Here is a 20,171-nt window from a genome sequence, read left to right as displayed (position 1 = left end):
TACTCATCAATTCATATTTAAAAGTAAATACTAATAAATAAACTAAACTAATTTACAACTAATGACTAAATAATAACTAACCTAAGATCTTTATTATATTAAACTAACTTAAATTAGCTAATCAAAATAAACTAATTTAATACTAACCCTATTACTTAACACCTATCATCTATCCTAACTAACCTAGTTGTCCTTCCCCACCTATCAAATCCACCCATCCCCCTAGGTTTCCCTCCCCACAAGCCTAGGCGGATTCCAAGGCTGCCCACGTAGCCCAAGGTCTACAAAACGCAGTCCACTTGCCTTGGTCAAGGTACATGGGCGGTACTCATGACCAGCTCAATAAAACCAAGGCCCAAACTTGCTAGGAAATAAAACAAGCTCAAAACAAATATAAACTTTTCCATGGTCTGGGGAAAATTTGGATGGGATAGGGTGACATCATCATTATGATGACCTAAGACATTTCAACCACAAACTTTAATTAAACCTTATTAAATATTCCCTCCAAAACTGACGTCCCCCAAGGTGATGGAAAATGCATTTATGTTATAAAGTTTTATAGATAGCAAGGATAGGATATTTTGGATACTTAATATAACTAAGATGTTTTATTTACTTGATTTTACAAAAGATTTTAAAGGGAATATTTGAAAGAATATTCTCTATAATGAAAGGGGCATTAAACTTGTTTCCTCATACAAATTCCAGCATCCTGTAGGTGGGTTTTTTTTTGAAATTTTCTTGTTCACTCTTTTTTTTTTTTTTGCATAAAAATTTTCTCTTAGGGATGGTATGTAAAGTTAATTTAATCTTGTTTAAGTTGGATCAAAAATAAAATAAAAAACTAACACATTGCTAATATTATCCCAAAGTTTTAATCCCTAAAGTTTCTTATAGCTTACAAAACTAATAGTGCATCCCTTAAATCTATAAGATGATTAAGGTAGGATTCATTACAATTTCTATCACATCTAAAATAGATTAAACCAAGGACTAAATTCGTCATTCCATTCACACCTGAACTCATGTAGGAGCATTCACAGATCATACTTTGAGCAATATCCTTCCATCATTTATACAAGGGAGTAGAATTGAATGGATTTAAACATGAAGTCAATGATCGTGTCACAACAATGCATGATTAAATTGATTTCCTAAACAAACTTGAATTAAATTATATCAACCATATCCATTGTTTATTTTTTTTCTTAACATAATTTCCATTTTGAACATATAAGGAAACATAAAAGGAACTTGAATATTTGCTCAATCAAACTGAATCTACACCCATGATATAATTTTCGTTTCCAACATAGAAGTAAACTTGAAATTTTCCTAATTAAATCAACACCATTTCCATCCTATTTGATGTGCATCCAACCAAATTAAAGTTTACAATTAAATCACATGGCAAGCAATTTTACTCAAACACCAATTTTATAGGCAAACATGATTCAAAGGCTCAGCCAGGAAAGAACCAGGAAGAAAACCTGGCTTCGTTGCCATTTACAACAAAGTTTTGAGATACTAATAACATAGGATTTCAATCCTAAATTACATCACTTAAATTAAATCTCCTTCATGACCCTCATCAAGGGTTCCATATCAAATTTTGCAACACATTTCAACAACCGTAGAGGAAACAAATATCTGATCAGGTGACAACCAAGCATAACCAAGAGACAATCAAACAAGCATAATCATATATGGTTTACACAATGGATTCACAATGAATCAAAACTGGGGAAAGGTGGATTCTCCCAACTAGGAGAAGTCAAGCACAACACCATCAGATGCCCAATCGGAGCTATATACCAAGAACTTTCGTTCTTCCATTTCAACATAACAAAATCATACAAGTTTTGTGCTAACAGGTAGGGGCCCATAACTCCCTACCCTTTCTCCCTCTTCTCATCCTGAGAAAAGACTACACTGGTTGGAGTTCGACTAAATAGACCTTTCCCAAAATTGGTCACTTCTGCCCTCTCGAAGGGTGAGTAATACCAAAACACCCATGCAAGAAAAATCTCAAAATTGCAATACATAAACATGAAAGGAAATCATCCAAAAATAACATGGTTTTCAAATCTTCCCAACATACCCACAAACATACAAACCTTGAAACAAAAACAAGGTAACATGAACATGAAACAAACATAAAAACTGAATAAGGGAGATGAGAATTTCCTACCTTCACAAAGAGGTAATGGCAATGATCAAGTTTGAGTAGAGTATCCCTTTTCCTTCCTTCAACCTTCAAGAATTCCTCTCTAAATGTAGAGATTGGATAACAACCTCCACAAGTCCAAGAAGGACCTCTAAATAAGCCTCCAACTCAACCACTCAAAAGGAGCAATAACTATTTCCACCTACTAGCAATTCTAGAAACTCCTAACTCAACCTACACTATGGTTAAACCCTAAGTGGAGATGAGGTGAGGTAACTCAAGATAACCATGGTCAATTTTCGCACAAAGGTGAAAAGAGACTTTTTGAGTGACCTCAAAAGTCAATAAAAGGGGCTTAGGGGTTGAAAAATACCCCTAACCCATACCCATACCCCTTGGGTATAATTATTTCATGTTTTGAAGCCTAAGGAATAGTTTTAGAGCCAACCAAAAGCTAAGAAATAATTAGGACCATCAAACAACACTAAAATGCTGATTAAGCTCTAAATCGAATTAAGGATGACTAAACTCGATTAAGTACCTAAATTAGCAACTAACACTAACTTAAACCAACTAAGGTCCAGAGGGTACACAACTAACCCTAATCAACATGTTGAAGAGCACAAACAATTCATGAGTGTCAAGCGACACTGAAAGAACATAGTTACGAACATTAACATTTACTGAACACAAGGAGATACATACATACCTCTCACAATACAATACTTGAATTACGAACAACAAGGTTTCCAAAATGGAGATCAGTTATGTTCCTCCGTTGGTTTCCTCGACTAAAATATCTGTACACTCATTGCACACATCAGTAGTCCCAAAAATCACATGTACATACATACGTATCAAAAATTTACATAAATTGAAACATACATAAATCAGGTTTTCTTGCATCCTACTTATATCCTTAATCATAAAGATTCCAAAATCAATGTGTTAATCCTACATTTTACTTAATTCATCACATACATATACATAAAGTATTAAATGACAAACATCAATATCTGAAAACAACATCACACAACATGAAATAATATGATATGTCTCGACCATCTCGAGTCGTGAGTATCAAAATGAGAAAATAACAACTAGGGCTACAGAGGGTCGGGGCGAGGCCTCACAAAAGCATCAAATATCCACAATAAGAATCATCAAATCTCCAAGATAAGAATCATCAAATCTCCATGAGCATCTGAAAAAGAATCCATAGAAAATCATGACCACAACAGTTCTCTATTGGCAACTGAAGGCGTCACTGATAATCATAAGTATCAATTGGTTCTCAATAACCAAAAATATATCTCAAAATAAATAACAATATCCATTGGTTCTCAACAAGCAACCAAGAATATCTCAAAATCATACTAATCGAAGACTCCAAAATGGTTGAGTCAAAACATGTCACAACATGACATTATCAAGAAATAAATCAACACTTTAGTCCCATCATGGTGACTAGAAAGTAATCCAAGGATAATTGATCGATGACTCAAAAATGGTTAGCTCAGGTGTCTCATACACATACATCTCAGCTTCACACATGAAGACTAATGAACAATAACAATCAGCAATTACAAGCATTTCATAGAGCATATAATCACATTCCCATGGTTGGGCTTATAAAGATCGAGACCAAATAAGATCAACATGCCAACACATCTCATAACCCCAAAGCCTCTGGTCACAACCTAGGACTGGTCAACACTAGTCAACCTAGAAACCCAAAACAAGAAGCATATAGAATACACGATGCAAACACATGTTTTGGTTTACTAATATCACATAGTTGAACTAAGTGTAGAGGTTTTCAGTTTTCTATTTGCAAGTATACTTTCAAGTGTCTTAAGTTTAATCATTTGACCTACAAGTCAACCCGTTTGTTCCCCGAAAGCATTATCCTTCCATTAATTTAAATAATATTCTAAGAATAGCTGAAGGATAAATATTAAATCATTTGACACTTAATAAAATCATTCACTTTATTTTGCTAAGATCAATGTTACAAATTGAATGACTCTTCTTAATGTTACCTCACTTTTTAACATAGTTCAAAGATCATTATTCGTCTAAATTATAAGGGAGCCAATTACTAGTCTTCGAATAAGAAGATTATAACTTTATTAAAATGATCAATTTAGTCAATCAATTAACATAGGTACACCATCCATGACCCATTAACATTCTAATAGTTCTCAATTAAATATTACTAAGTCTCACTATTAAAATATCTAAAGTCATTATTCAAGTCATGAGAGTACAACTTGTCAACTTTGATATACATACTTCACAACTTTGCTAGAGGAATCAATATTAGCATATCAATTAAAACTTTATTACATAACTTAATTATTAATTAAATCTAATTAACTCTAATTAATTTAATTAATATGTAGTATTTCAATTAATATCAGTTGACTAATAACTAACTATAATTTGTAAGTTATAAGTCAACTACTATTTTCAAATTTAAAGTATTTTCTAGGTAGAAGAGATTCCTGATTCCACCCATTTTATATTTAAATGATAGGTGCAATTACTCGTAGTAATTGATTATTTTAAACTATCAAAATAATGCTTATCAATTTTCAATTAATCAATCTCTTGCATAACTTAATTGATAACTCAATGATTATTATCAAGCAAGAAGACTTCCTTTAACCCTATAGTTATCCCATTTAAATAGTATAATCCTCGTAATGTTTTGAAATCAACCTTTCTAAACTCAACTAAGGGTAAATGTTTGAATCATTATAATTTAATGTTCTCTCAAAAGATGATTCTGATTTAATCGTAGTATAATGAATTTCCTTTCCTCTATCTCGACCAATTAGTCTCGTTAAAACTATTTATACCATCACTCATTAATAATCTTATCCATTAAATAATGATCTCATTAATAATTCAATTATTTAATTCCACTTATTAATATCTCTTTTCTTTTAATTTTCTCTCATTTAAAAATCCATTTACTTAAATTGACTAATAATTAATTACACTTCTTCTACTATTAACTAATCTTAATTAAATTTGATTTAATTAGATTAGATAATAAATCATATAAAACTAATGCATATTAATAAGATTCTACTAAGGGAAGATTGCAATAATATTTTTAATTCATTCCATGCTTTGATATATTATTTTTGTGAAGTTTAAGCATAAAGAACTCTTGGTTATGGAAAATGGAGAAATATCTGTCCTTGAATAAAATAGTCCCAGTACGAGGGCCATATCTCTCTAATGAACCATTTTATCAGGCTAAAATTGAAATATGTTTGAGAGGGCCAAGTTGCGCCAATTCTGACCAAAGCAATCGAATAAATTCACTCATGATAAAAAGTTATGAATGACTGAGTTCGGGTCTATCCAAGGGGCAGCGACAGCACAGTTTGTGATGAATTAAGAATTTCTCCTAAAAGGTAATTGTTCTCTAAATTTATCCAATAATTTCACTAATGGATTTGGCCATAAATCTTGAAACCATTTTCAAATCTATTTCAATTTTATTCTAATTTGAACTCAAACCTAATTAAGATCTAATTTCTTTCTCATTTGGAACTAGGGTTTTTCTATTATCTTCTTCTCAAACAATAAAATATCTAGATTCTAATTTAATTGTAGATTCAATCACAAAGAGTATTCAGACACATATAACAAACATGATGAAGACAAGAAGAGAAATAGTGCAAAGAGAATATGCGAATATCACAAGTGCACCTGGACACTGATGCTAATATTTCCATGCCTCAGAAGTCCATAGAAAATTCCTTCCTTCTCCATCATTCGCAATTCCTCCAAGGTCCAAGCCAACCGAATCCTCCAAGTGACTAGAAGTGTTAGAAGAAGCATAGAAGCAAGTAGAAAACATATGAGCATGTAGAAGCATATGAGCTTCTCAAATGCATGTAAGCCTTGAAGCTTCCACTTTAGCTTGAAGCTTGTAGCTTCCAGTAAGCTTGTAGCTTGTAGCTTCCATTCAGCTTGCCAAAACACACTAGGAGAGCCTCTATTTAAAGGCCTCTAAAATGCATCTAGAGTGTCTCTAGAAACAACTAGAAGATAAGCATGACAACCAAGCATGAGTCTTCTCCAACTTTCTAGATGAGCCTTAAGGTTGTAGACACCATGTGCTCAAATAAAAATGCTAACTTCTAAGTGTAGACAACTTGTGCATTCTTAGAGTGCAAACCCCTATGTTGTCTACATGACAACTCCCAAGAATTTGCAAACTCCTGTGTGAGCAAATATAATGCACATTAATTAATATAATATTTAATTTACTCTTTCCAATTTTAATTTATTTATTTATTAAATCTCATGCACTAACTTTAATAATTCCACTTTTCAATCTTAATACATTTATATTTTAATCACATGAGATCTAGAATCTTTTAATAATTTTAATATATTTTCCACTTTTAAATTTTCATGTTGAAAACTTAATTGCTAAAATATTTATTAGCTTTAATGATATTATTATTTAGTTATTTATTTAAAAATGAACTCCAAATATATTATTATTAAAATAAATATTGTCACATTCCAAATTTAAACTTTTAACTTTTATTTTCAAATTTAATTATTTTATTTAATTAATTTTCCAATTAATTAAATAAAATAAATATTAAAATATCATATTAATTTTCTATTAAATTAAACTATTAATTAAATCTTTTAATTAGGCTTAATTAATAGAAAATACACCAAAGACTCACAAAGGTAAAATACGAAAATCCATCATAGCCAAAAATCAAACCCAGGGTTAATATCACGAATTATGTCATCTGACATATTCGAAGGGTACTCAACTCAGATACTTGTCCTATTTTTCCAATTAGGACAAATGGCTCAAAGGGTTGGGATTTGGACTTGAGAATTTATCTACCCTCTCTTATCATTGAGATAATGTGATAGGGTACACTCATCCTGGCAATTCAGGGAAGTCGGTACCCGGTACTTGTAACCTACATAAAAACCATGCATGTACAAGCACAATATATATACTAAACTAAACAGGCAATGGTAGGAAGTGGTGCATCGTGTAGATCTCAACTAGCAGGTGACTGTGACTCCCTTCCTTAACCACATTAGACACGCCATACAAAAGCAAACACGCAAAGAAAACATGCACACCATACACATGCAAGTATGGGGTAAGTATCCATAATAAAACACATATGATAATAAACCATCTTACTAATCATCATTAATAACTGCAAACACTGAAAATAATCATCATGCATACATGAAATGTAAAGTCTAAATAATCTCATCACATATCAACTGAATTCATAGCACAATATCTGATAGTCTCAAAAAAATGCTGTCAACTATCGACATAAAACTAGCCCTAAAAGAGCTCAACAATGATAGCAAAAAAATGCAACCTAGGGGCAGGCACTACATTGGCTTTGCTTGGCTCCAACTAGTTTTCTACTCAACTTGCACTAACTTTGCTTGGCAGCTACTATCCACTTGATCAATCTTGGCAAACTCAATTCTTCTTACTTGTTCTTCTAGACTTAGTCAATGTATCTAACCTTTGCAACCTTAAGTAGATAACCAATGCACTATATCATCATTGTCTTACTAATCTTTGTACTCCTTTTACATATCATAACTCAACCTTTTCTCTAGGTTCTTTTATTATCATATTTGATCAAAACCTCCTCATCAACCAAACAAATGATAGTACTCAAATCAACTAAATAATTGTCTGACTAGCAAGTAGCAAGTTTGACATCAGTGACAAAACAATGATTGAAACACATTCTTATATGTGTATCAATGTGTTTTCAATAATCTCCCTCTTTGAAATTGATGGAAAACCAGTACTACCAACAATAATACCCAAAACAAAATAATTCCTTGTATTGAAATCTCTCCCTTTATCAATAGCTTTCTTCTTCTGTATAGATTACAAAATTATGTTCTAGTCAACAGACAATCAATGCATCCTTATGACTCCCTCTTGATCACTGACTCTTTCTAATATTTAGGTATATGTCTCTATCTATTTTTTCTTATATCTCCCTCAACATTATCTCCCTCTTACTAGGTAGATGTAATCATTTCTTACTCTATAGTAATCATTAGGTGCATTATCTCCCTCTGATTAGATATTCCATGTTTCTTCCTTTTTGTATTTCTCCTTTTTTGGATTTCTCCCTTTCCAGATCCTTTCTAGATTTCTTCCTTGTTGTATTTATCCCTCTTTGACAAAAATTCCAAAGATTTTTCATCTTAATATGTAGATATGAACATTTTCAGTTTCTCCCTCTGTCACCTAGCTTGTGGTTGATCTATAGCTCCAACTCTTTGATTTCTTTAGGTTTCTCCTAAAGTAAGATCCACTACATTAATATGTAACATATCTCAATCATCTTAATTGATGTAGCTCACTTCTCATGCTTCTTAAATAGCCTTCGATAGGGGCATCACTCATAGTTTACCTCTTAGATACTCATGAGCATCCTTGGGTAATGCTTTTATGAAGATCTCACCTATTTTCTCTTTTGTATTCACATATTCCATCTTCACCTCTTTATCTTGAACTAACTCTCTCAAGTAATGATACTTGATTGCAATGTGCTTAGTCTTTGTATGCATTATAGGATTCTTTGATATATTTATAACACTTGTGTTATCACAATAAAGTATCATAGGTTTAATAATTTTCTCCTTCATACCTTTGAGTAGTTATTTGATACATACAATGTTTGTACAATTTACTATAGCAACAACATATTCAGCTTTAGCAATAGATTGAGATATGTAATTTTGTTTATTGCTAGTCCATGTAACCATCCTTTTTCCTAAGAAAAATTCTCCCCACTAGTGCTCTTTCTATCATCAATATTTCCAACCAAATCAACATCAGTGTAGGCTCTCAACTCAAACTTCTCATTTTTCTTGCAGTATAGACCATAGTCTTATGTTCCTTTCAGATATCTTATTATTCTCTTAATAGTCATCAAATGATTCTCTCTAGGATTAGCTAAGAATCTTACAACTATCCCAATAAATAATACAATAGTAGGTCTTTTATGTACGATATATTGTAGTTTGCCAATCATAGAATAGTACAATGTTTGATTCACCTCAGTTGAATCATCATTCTTTGATAATTTGTGTCCTATCACCATAGGTGTGCTTACTGGCTTGGAATATTCCAATCCAAAAATTTTCAATATCTTCTTTACATATTTTGACTAAGTGATGTATATACCATATTTCATTTGATGTACTTGCAAACCCATAAAGAAATTGATCTCTCCAAACATAGACATCTCAAATTCCTTCTTCATTTCATTTTCAAAAGCTTTACATAAAGTATCTTGACCTCCAAATATGATATCATCAACAAAAATTTTAGATAGTAAAATACCTTTACCTTTTTTGTCTTCAAGTATAGATTTCTATTATCAGTAGTCCTCTTAAATCCAATCTTCACAAGATAATTTTGAAGCCTATCATACCATGCTCTTGGTGCTTGCTTCAAACCACATAAAGCTTTGTGTAGTCTACATACCATGTTTTTGTTGTTAGCATCAACAAATCCTTCTAGTTGTTCTATATAGACCTCTTCTTCCAATATGTCATTCAAAAATGTAGATTTAACATCCATTGATAAATTTTGAAACCTTTGTATCCAAAGTAAGCAAGCAAAGTTCTTAGTCCATCCAATATTGCAACAAGAGAAAATGTTTCTCCATAGTCTATCTCTTCTTTTTGTGCATACCCCCTACAAACTAATATTTCCTTGTTCCTTTTAACTTCAACATTTTCATCTAACTTGTTTCTATACACCCACTTGGTGTCAATCACATTTTTATTTTTTGGTCTAGGAACTAGAGTCCATCTCTTATTCATCTCAACCTATTCAATCTCTTCTTTCATGGCTTTACTCGAGTCCACATCTTCTAAGGAATCTTTCACTATTTTAGGTTCATGCATGCTAAGAAAACATGTATCACTTCTCAACTTGTTCCTTGTCATTAGTCTTGTGTCTTTATCTGTAATAATTTGTCCAGCAGGGTGATGTCTTTTGACATACTTTGACAATCTTGGTTCTGCTCTATTTTCCTCATTTGGTCTATCAACTGCAAAATCAATGTGTACTTCTCTAATAGTTAAGTTGATGTCTCTTTCATGTACACTAACCATAGAATCAGAATGTGCCTCAACTTCATTCTGTAACTTGACACCTGACTGTAGTTCGGTTCCTAAATGCAACTTGGCATTCATTATATGTGAGTCGATAGTGATAGAAGCTTGATGTTGATTTGCAACTTGATTTACAACATCTTCATCAGTAGGCATACCTTCATAAAAGTATACAAATGATTTTTATTCCTTTTATTCCTTCATAGGTCCAACCTCATGTACTTCTATATATTCATCAAATTTCACATTTGCACTTTCCACAACTTTGTTTGTGTTAGTATTTAAACACTTAGAAGCTTTACTTCTTGTCGAATAGCCAAGGACTATACCTTATTCACTTTTTGCATCTAATTTACCATTCTTAAAATATTTGAGAATATAACACTGCTTCCAGATACCTTAAAATATTTTACACTGGGTGAGTATCCATACCATAGTTCAAAAGGTGTTGAATGAGTGCCATTCTTTACTTGCACATAGTTCAAGGTATAGAAAAATGTACTTATAGCCTCTCTCTAATATTTCAAAGAAACATTCTTCTCCATCATGAGTTTCCTAGCATAATCCATTACATATATATATCTCCTTTTGGCAATTGCATTTTGTGGAGGGCTCCTAGGGGCAGATGTTCATCTTTTGGTTCCTCTATCATTACAAAACATCTCAAACTCATTTGATGTAAATTCTCTATCTCTATTAGATCTCAAACATTTCAAACTTTTACTTGTTTCCTTCTCAACTCTTGCTATGTACCACTTAAACATTTGGACAGCATCAGATTTCTATTTCAGAAACATAATTGTCATCATCCTAGAATAATCATCAAGAAATGGCATAATGTACTTATCACCTTTGTAGCCTTGCATATCAACTGGTCCACACAAGTCAATTTGAAAAATCTCCAAAATTCCTTTGGAGGTGTGAGTCTTACTCTTAAAACTAGACTTTGTCATTTTTCCCAACTAACATTGTTTGCAAATTATATTATCAGGTTTCTTCAACTTAGGCAAACCTCTGACTCTTCTCATGTTACTGATACTAACCAAGTTATCAAAATTAACATGACATAACCTCTTGTTCCATAACCACACATCATCAAATTATGCAACTAGACAATTAGCATCATCCATATAAAGGTAGAATAGATTACCTCTAGTTTGATCACCTTTTTCCATTAGTTTTCCATCAGTATCATACTTGTTCTCAATCTCAACCTTGCAACCTAAACTATTCAGTTGTGACATACTCAAAAAATTATAGTTAATTCCTTCAACATAATAATCATTGTCACATAAAATCTTTTCTGTGAATTTGATAGAACCTTTTTCCTTTTATCAGACAGGGTGCATCATTACCAAACCTTACACTATTTATATCATAATAATTCAAGGTAATGAACTTACTTTTATCTCCATTCATTTGATGTGAACACCCACTATCAATGATCCATCTATCATTCTTTTTCACCCAAGACACTAGTGCAATTACCTTATCCTCATCAGAATCATCCTTCATTACGACATACACCACTTCATCATCATCATCGTCAAACCCATCTATGGTTTCCTCTTCTGCAATGTAGCAAGACTTCTTGTCTTTGTCTTTGTAATCTTTGATGTCATCATCTCTTCTACTTTTGTACTTGTCTCCACCTCTATAGTTATTCTTCTCTAGACATCTAGCACCAATATGACCAACCTTATTGCAATTAAAACACCTTTGAATTTTCCTTTACCTTTGTGAAATCTCATTGCTAGTAGTGCTTCAATTTTTTCTACATCCTCCTCATTTATATCATTATCACTGAAAAAATATTTTACATTTTTCTTCTTCTTCTCATTAGGTTCCTTCAATGACAACTTAGCTTTGAAGTAGATTCAACATTCTCAGATTTGAAGTTATCAAAATTAGATAGATCAAAAGCAGTGAGCCTACCTACTAGACCTTGAAGAGTCAAATAAGAACCTGGTATACATCTCAATTCTTGTATTGCAAAAACTCTAATAGCGTATATGGGTAGCATTGTTCTCAACAGTTTTCTTAATACAGTCTCATCATCTATCTTAATAGTAGATCCTCTTATAGCATTAACAAATCTTTTATCCTAGAGTAATATAGAGAAACATTCTCACCTTTTTGCATTCTCATGTGATCGAACTTACCTTTAAGACTTTCAAATTTGGCTCTCAAAGAATATGCATCACCTCCATAGATGGTGTGAAGAGCATCCCACATCTTCTCTGCACTATCACAACCCTTGATGTAATTGAACTCGACATAACTAAGGGTAGAGACAATCTCCAACATTGCTTGATTGTGTTCTTTCTTCTTTTTTAGATCTTCAGCAGTTAAGGCTCTAAAAGGATCAACATGCTCATTGGCAATGGTAGATTGTGCATGATCTCCAAGACCTCCTAGATGTAGATTCATCAAACTTTTCCATGCAGGAAAGTTGTCCTTGTTAAGCTTGGGTACCTCTCTTTTTGAAATCTTGATCTTTTTCTTCTAGTATCTTCAAACTAGTCCTCTTAAGTAGATGACTCTAATACCAATTTTTAAAATTATTTATAATAACTAAGAGGGGGGCTAAATCAGTTATCCAAGGTCCATATGTACAAATAAAACATTTCACAACTTAGTGATTCCATATTCATAAAGCATATCCATGCATGCATCCATTAGATCATACAATCACCTAAACTTTGTAGGTTACTATCAAAACAACTTTACATAAATGTAAGCATTAAACATAATAGATTCAATAACACATTTGACACAATGATTTTATGTGGAAACCCAATTTGGAAAAAACCACCAATAACATGCTACTCATTCTCACTCTTCTGAAGTGATGCCCTATGAAAGGCCAACTCTATTAAAGGTTACAGTGCACACTATTAAATGTGACCTGGTTAGAGGATTTCAATCACCCTATTAGGAGTGAGCCTTGTTAGAGGACTTTAGATCATTCACTTGGAATGTCATCCAGTTAAAGGATTTACAAATGACTGTTAGGTCAACCTTAATCCAAAGGATTTACCCTAGGTTGGTACAATGATTAGAAAGTAATAGTAAAGTTTGATCTGTTAACAACTTACAACTCACTTTGTAGATTACAAATCTTTGTTTCAGTCTTCCATTCTTCTTGGCTTTCACACACTTCATCTCTGATAGATTGTTCACCCTTCAAGCATTCATACCCTTAAGCCTTCTTGCTTTGCTTGCCAATAGCGGTCTCTTATGTTTGGTCTATAAATGAAGCAATACCTTAGACCTCTTGTCTAACTTAGGTTCTTGAGTATTTACCAAAATTGCTTCTGACCAACCATCTCTATAAATAGAAAATCAAGATCTTTTTCCATTCATCCTCTATCATCCATTTTAGGGTTAAGTAGGATTTAGTAGGATTCAATGAACCTACTCATCTTTTCATTTTAGTCCCTTGTAGAAACTTCTCCTTCAATCCTCTTTGAATTCACTTCAAAATGGTTTACCATGAATTTTTTGCCACCAACTCATCATAATTATCTTCCACACACTTCACAAAATTCAAGAAAACAAAATAGTCAGCTCATATTCATCAAATCCATAACATGAATACTAGCACTCCACATCAATATGTTGTCACTCAGCTTCCATATTGTTCTTCCTCTCGTCATCCACTAGATAACTTGGCAAACACTAAAGTTTGTTGGTGCTCAAAATCAACTAAACTTTACTAGGCTTACACTATATCACTCGGCATACACTGAATAGTAGCTTTGCTTGGCTCTAACTAATTTTTTTCTCAGCTCCAACTAATTTTCTACTTGGCTTGCACTAACATTTCTCAGCACCTACTGTCCATTCGGTCAAGCTTGGAAGACTCAATTCTTCTTACTTGTTCTCCTAGACTTGGTCAATGTATCCATCCTTTGCAACCTTAAGTAGATAATCAATGCACTTTATCATCATTGTCTTAACTGATTTTTGTACTCCTTTTACATACCATTAGTGAACCTTTTCTCTAGGTGCTTTTGTTATCTTATTTGATCAAAACCTCCTCATCAATCAAACAAATGATAGTACTCAAATCAACTTAAAAATTATCTTACCAGCAAGTAGTAGGTTTAACATTAGTGACAAAACAACATTTGAAACACATTTGCATACTTGTATCAATTTGTTTTCAACACTTTTTTCATCATGTTGAAAATAAATTGTATATTGAACCCTTATGGTGATTTAAAAGGGCTAACTCACATGTCAAACTAACAACCAAATCCTTAATTAGAAAATGCTAATTTTATTCTTTAGAAGTGCTAGCCCTCAACCCCTTAATGAAGGCATTAGCCCTTAGCCCTCAAATGGGAGAAATACCCACAATATCTCCTATTATGGAGATTTCCTATACACCCCCATCATGGGATCTTCTCATGCTCCCCCACTAGGTGATAAGCTCTCAAGCCGCATAAGAAGGCATAGACTATCCACCCACAAAATTACTCATGTTGGATGTATGTTGATGCCATGCCATACTATGCTTGTCAACTTGTATTGTACATAAATCAAAGTACTTTCCTGCAATTTTCACTAATGTGCATAGTTTTGAAAAGGATAAAATATTTATTTTTTAAATGCTAGAAAGAGATTGGTTATGAATAAATTTAAATATCTTAATACTCTCCTTTACTTTAAAACACTTGTAATTTAAATAAATTTTATACATTTAAATTTTTAAATATGTAAAAAAATTTATTGTTAATTTTTATTATTTTTTAGATTTGTAATCTAATATAAACTTAGTTCCTTCACAATTTATTATATAAATTTATATAATTAATGTTGATAGGCATTCTACAATGACAAAATGGGGGAATGAGATGGTGTGAGCGTGTTAATGTTAATTTTTATTCTTCTAGGTTAAATTTGACAACCATCTACATGTCAAAATTTAAATCTTATTATAAATAGAATATATTTTTAAAATAATTTAATAAATATGACATAAAATATCCGTTTAAATTATAATATTTGGACATATAAATCATCCATTTTTATAATTAAAATAAAAAGCTTAGTTAGTAAAAACCTAAATAAATGGAGATAAAAGAAATATAAATAATTTTAGATGTAGTAAATTAATTTATAATTATTTTGTAGTGGATATCTATCGGCATTTCTTTAGATAGATTTATTTAAGATATCTATACTAGTAATATCATTATTTAGTCTTAGAAAAATCTATAGTTTTAAAAATATAATTATTTTTAAAATTAAAATTACTTTTAAATTAAATTTTAATATAATCATTAATATTTATCATTATTAAGTTGAATAATTTGAACTTTTTTAAATAAATTTAAATTTACACTTAAATACTAATACTACTTGCACTATAATATAAAAGTCTTATTTTTAAATATGTATTTTTCTATGTAAATTTCATGTAAGTATAGAAATCTAAAATTTATTTAAAATTGAAGTAATAGTATTCAAATTGTAGTTATACAACAATAATATTATAAAATTAGGATTGAATATATATATGTATATGTATATGTATATCTATATGTATATGTATATCTATATGTATATATATACATATATGTATATGTATATATATGTATATATATACATATAGATATACATATATATATGCATATACATATATATACATAGACATATATATACATATATATATACATATACATATACATATATATAGTATAGTATACGTATACATATACATATACATATATACATATGTATACGTATATATACATATACATATATGTATACATATATATACATATATATATATATATATATGTATATATGTATATCTATACATATATATATGTATATGTGTATATGTATATATATACATATACATATGTATATCTGTATATGTATACATATACATATGTACATATGTATATGTATGTATACATATATACATATATGTATATGTATGTATACATATATACATATATGTATATATATACATATATACATATATGTATATATATACATATACATATGTGTATATGTATATGTATGTATACATATATACATATATGTATATATATACATATATACATATATGTATATATATACATATACATATGTGTATATGTATATATATACATATATGTATATATGTATACATACATATACATATATGTATATATGTATATTATACATATACATATGTACATATGTATATGTATACATATACATATATACATATGTATATGTATATATATACATATATACATATACATATATATACGTATATATATACATATACATATGTATATGTATATATATATATATGTATATATATACGTATATATATGTATATATATATGTATATCTATATATATGTATATCTATATATATGCATATATATATACATATATATACATATACATATATATATGTATATATATACACATATATGTATATACATGTATATACATATATATACATATATATGTATATGTAAATACATGTATATACATATATGTGTATATGTATATATATGTATATACATATATATACATATACACATATATGTATATACATGTATTTACATATACATATATATATGTGTGTGTATATACATATGTATATATATGTATATACATATACATATATATACATATATATTTATATGTATATACATGTATATACATATACATATATATGTGTGTGTATATATATACACACATATATACAAATAAATATGTATATACATATACATATATATGCATACATATACATATACATATATATACATATGTATATATATATGTATGTATATGTATATATATATATATATGTATGTATATGTATATATATATATGTATGTATATACATATATACATATATATACATACATATATATATATATAGTGTGTATATATATGTGTATGTATGTATATACATATATATATAGTATATTTACATTAAAAAATTAGATCATAAATTATATATAAAAGAAGACTTTAACTTATATTATCTATTTAAACTATAGATAATTTTCGAAAACAAATTTAATATTTTTAGTGAAAATAACAATAAATAATTTCACATATACTATTTGTTTTTCATTTCTACCAAATTTACATTGATTGTGTATGAACTTATATAAAAATATAATTTAAAATTATATATTAATATTATCATTATATTAAAACATAATTCAAAAGATTTTTTAAATTTAAAAATAATTATATATATTAAACATATATTATATATTTCAAAATTTAAATAATAACATTATTAAAAAAATAATGTAACATCTTTTAAACTCATTAAATCATATTATATTATATTATAATAATTATTAAAATATAGATATATAAAATTCAACATATAATTATTTAAATATTTGACAAATATTAAAATACTTGAAATTTAATTATAAATAACTAGCACTTTTTTTTAAATTTCTTTCTAAAGCAGGGGCACTTGAATTTTTTTCAAAAGTTGTGAAAAACAATATAAAGAATAGCCACCAAAGGAAATAATTGATAGTCGCCCTTGCTGAATTATATGGTAATATAAATTTACTCTTTACACTATGATTTGTAGATATAGTATGGCATCATCATACATCCAGCCATGATTAATTTCATGGTTGGATAGTCAGTGCCTCATAAGAGGGGCTCTTCGCCACTTGCATTCACTCATTAATTGATTTGGAGGGATAATATGGCTATCAAAATCACTAAATGTGGTTGTAAAATTTGTGTAAATAGTATCACCTAACACTTTCTACTTTCCTAATTTGTGTATATTCATCCCTAGTTCATCCTTAGGGGGTGCCAAAATGGATATAACAATTAGAGTTCCTAAATAAAGCCAAACCGATCTTTCTTATATAAAATGTCATTCTCAATGCAAATTTGGTTCTTTTGGATCTCTTTTTTTTTTGTCATATAATGGTACTTGAAATTTTATTTTCCTTTCAAAGGATCCAAGAGTATAAAGTAGTAGGAAATATACTTTAATTTGCTTTTTTTTTTTAAAAAAAATTATTTTCAAAGCCAATGTTCACTATGATTGTGCATTCTTCTTGTGTACTATATTGTTCACCAAACTAAACAACTAAGAACATAACTCAGCTACTTACAATAAAAGATTAATTAGAATATAAAAAGTTTGATTGTAAGTAGTTTAATTACAATAAAAGTTAAAATTAAATATTTAATAAGATGCATATATAATGAGGTAAATTTTTAACTCATTTAATTCTCTTAAAATAGTAGGCATGAAGTTTCCAAGGTCCATGTAGTATGTGCAAGAGTTTCTAGAAGTAATAATGAATCAACCCTTCTAATTGCAGCCAACAATATAAAAAGGAGGAAAAGTGAAGAATTAAGAATAAAAAGGACAATATTTTGAGGGTTCAAGATTCAAGAAAAGTGTTAAAAGAGAAATATATAAAGTAATAACATATAATATGAAAATAATCGAGATAAAATAGAGGAAAATAAACTTAAGATCCAAAAAACAAGTATTAATTGATTGATTGTATGTGTGTGTAATTAAAGTATTGAATAAAAATATAAAACACATATTAAAATAAAAAGAAAATAAGAAATAAATAACTAGGAAAAATATTTTTTTTAATGAAACAAAGAGAACAAGTAGAAAAACAAATGAATGCACCAAAAATAATTCAAGAAAATACTAAACTATAAAACATAAAAAAAAGGAGGCAACTACATTAAAATAAAAATAAACAAAATCAAAGAAGAAATAACATAATATTATAAAAAAAAATAAACCACTCTTATAAAATGAATCTAATAAAACAAACACCTAAGAGGAAACAAGAATACACAGAGATAAACAAGTTTTATAAATAATATAAGCAAATTAAAAATAAATGAGAAAAAATAACTACAATTAAAATAAAATAAAAAAATAGAAGACATAAATAAGAGGAAAATGCAAGGAATGAACCAATAATAAGCTAAGAATAAGAAAATAATATACTATGTAAGATAAGGTTTGAAATAGGAAAAGTTTAGAAGAAAAAGAAAAAAGGAAAAAAGGGTGGCATGCACAAGAAGTAAGAAAAGAAAGGAAAGGTATGGTACATAAAATGTAAAGAGAAAAGGGAAGAAAGAAGGGGCCACTAAATTTGTAAGAGAACAAAAATAAAATTAGGAAGAAGGATGGAGTTTGTTCAAGAAAGATGAGGGGTGGTATGCAAGGAGGAAAGTAAGGGTAATCAAGTGCTTCTAAGATGCCAACCTCCATGATGGTTGATATTAAAGGGTAGTGCTTAATGAGAACACTTATTTGGAGTTTCTTATTGAAAAATTGGCTCTTTAGACTAAAAGATGGTTGTTCTCAAGACATGTGTGATACTTGAGTGATGGGAGTGCAAAAATAGTTATGTGATTGTGTCTAATATCAACTCTACATCTTAATCTCAATCTCTTAAACTATTTTACTTATTTATATTGAATTTACATTTTTATTTTTTATTTTAGTAAATTACATTAAGTCTATATATAATAATATAATAAAGATAATCACATCACTCTGAAGAGTTGATTCGAGGATAAATGGAGAATTAATGTAAAGATAGTGACTCGAGTAGCATGGAAGGCTAAATAAAATTCTCCTCCAAACAAACCCCCATGAATAAAATATAAATTGAGACACAAATAGCAATAATTCTTACACGAAAAATTCTTATCAAAAGCCTCTCAAACATGATATCATCTACGATAAAGCCTCATGGGGCTTGCAAAACAAAAAGGAAGTAGTACTAAAAAACCTTCTATAACTGATTCATGCTTATACCTTAGAATATTTC

The sequence above is a fragment of the Cupressus sempervirens genome, chromosome 3 (assembly GCF_028749045.1).
Source record: "Cupressus sempervirens isolate cs-2001-9-10 chromosome 3, ASM2874904v1, whole genome shotgun sequence".
Lineage (NCBI taxonomy): Eukaryota > Viridiplantae > Streptophyta > Pinopsida > Cupressales > Cupressaceae > Cupressus > Cupressus sempervirens.
This window is presented reverse-complemented; position numbering follows the sequence as displayed.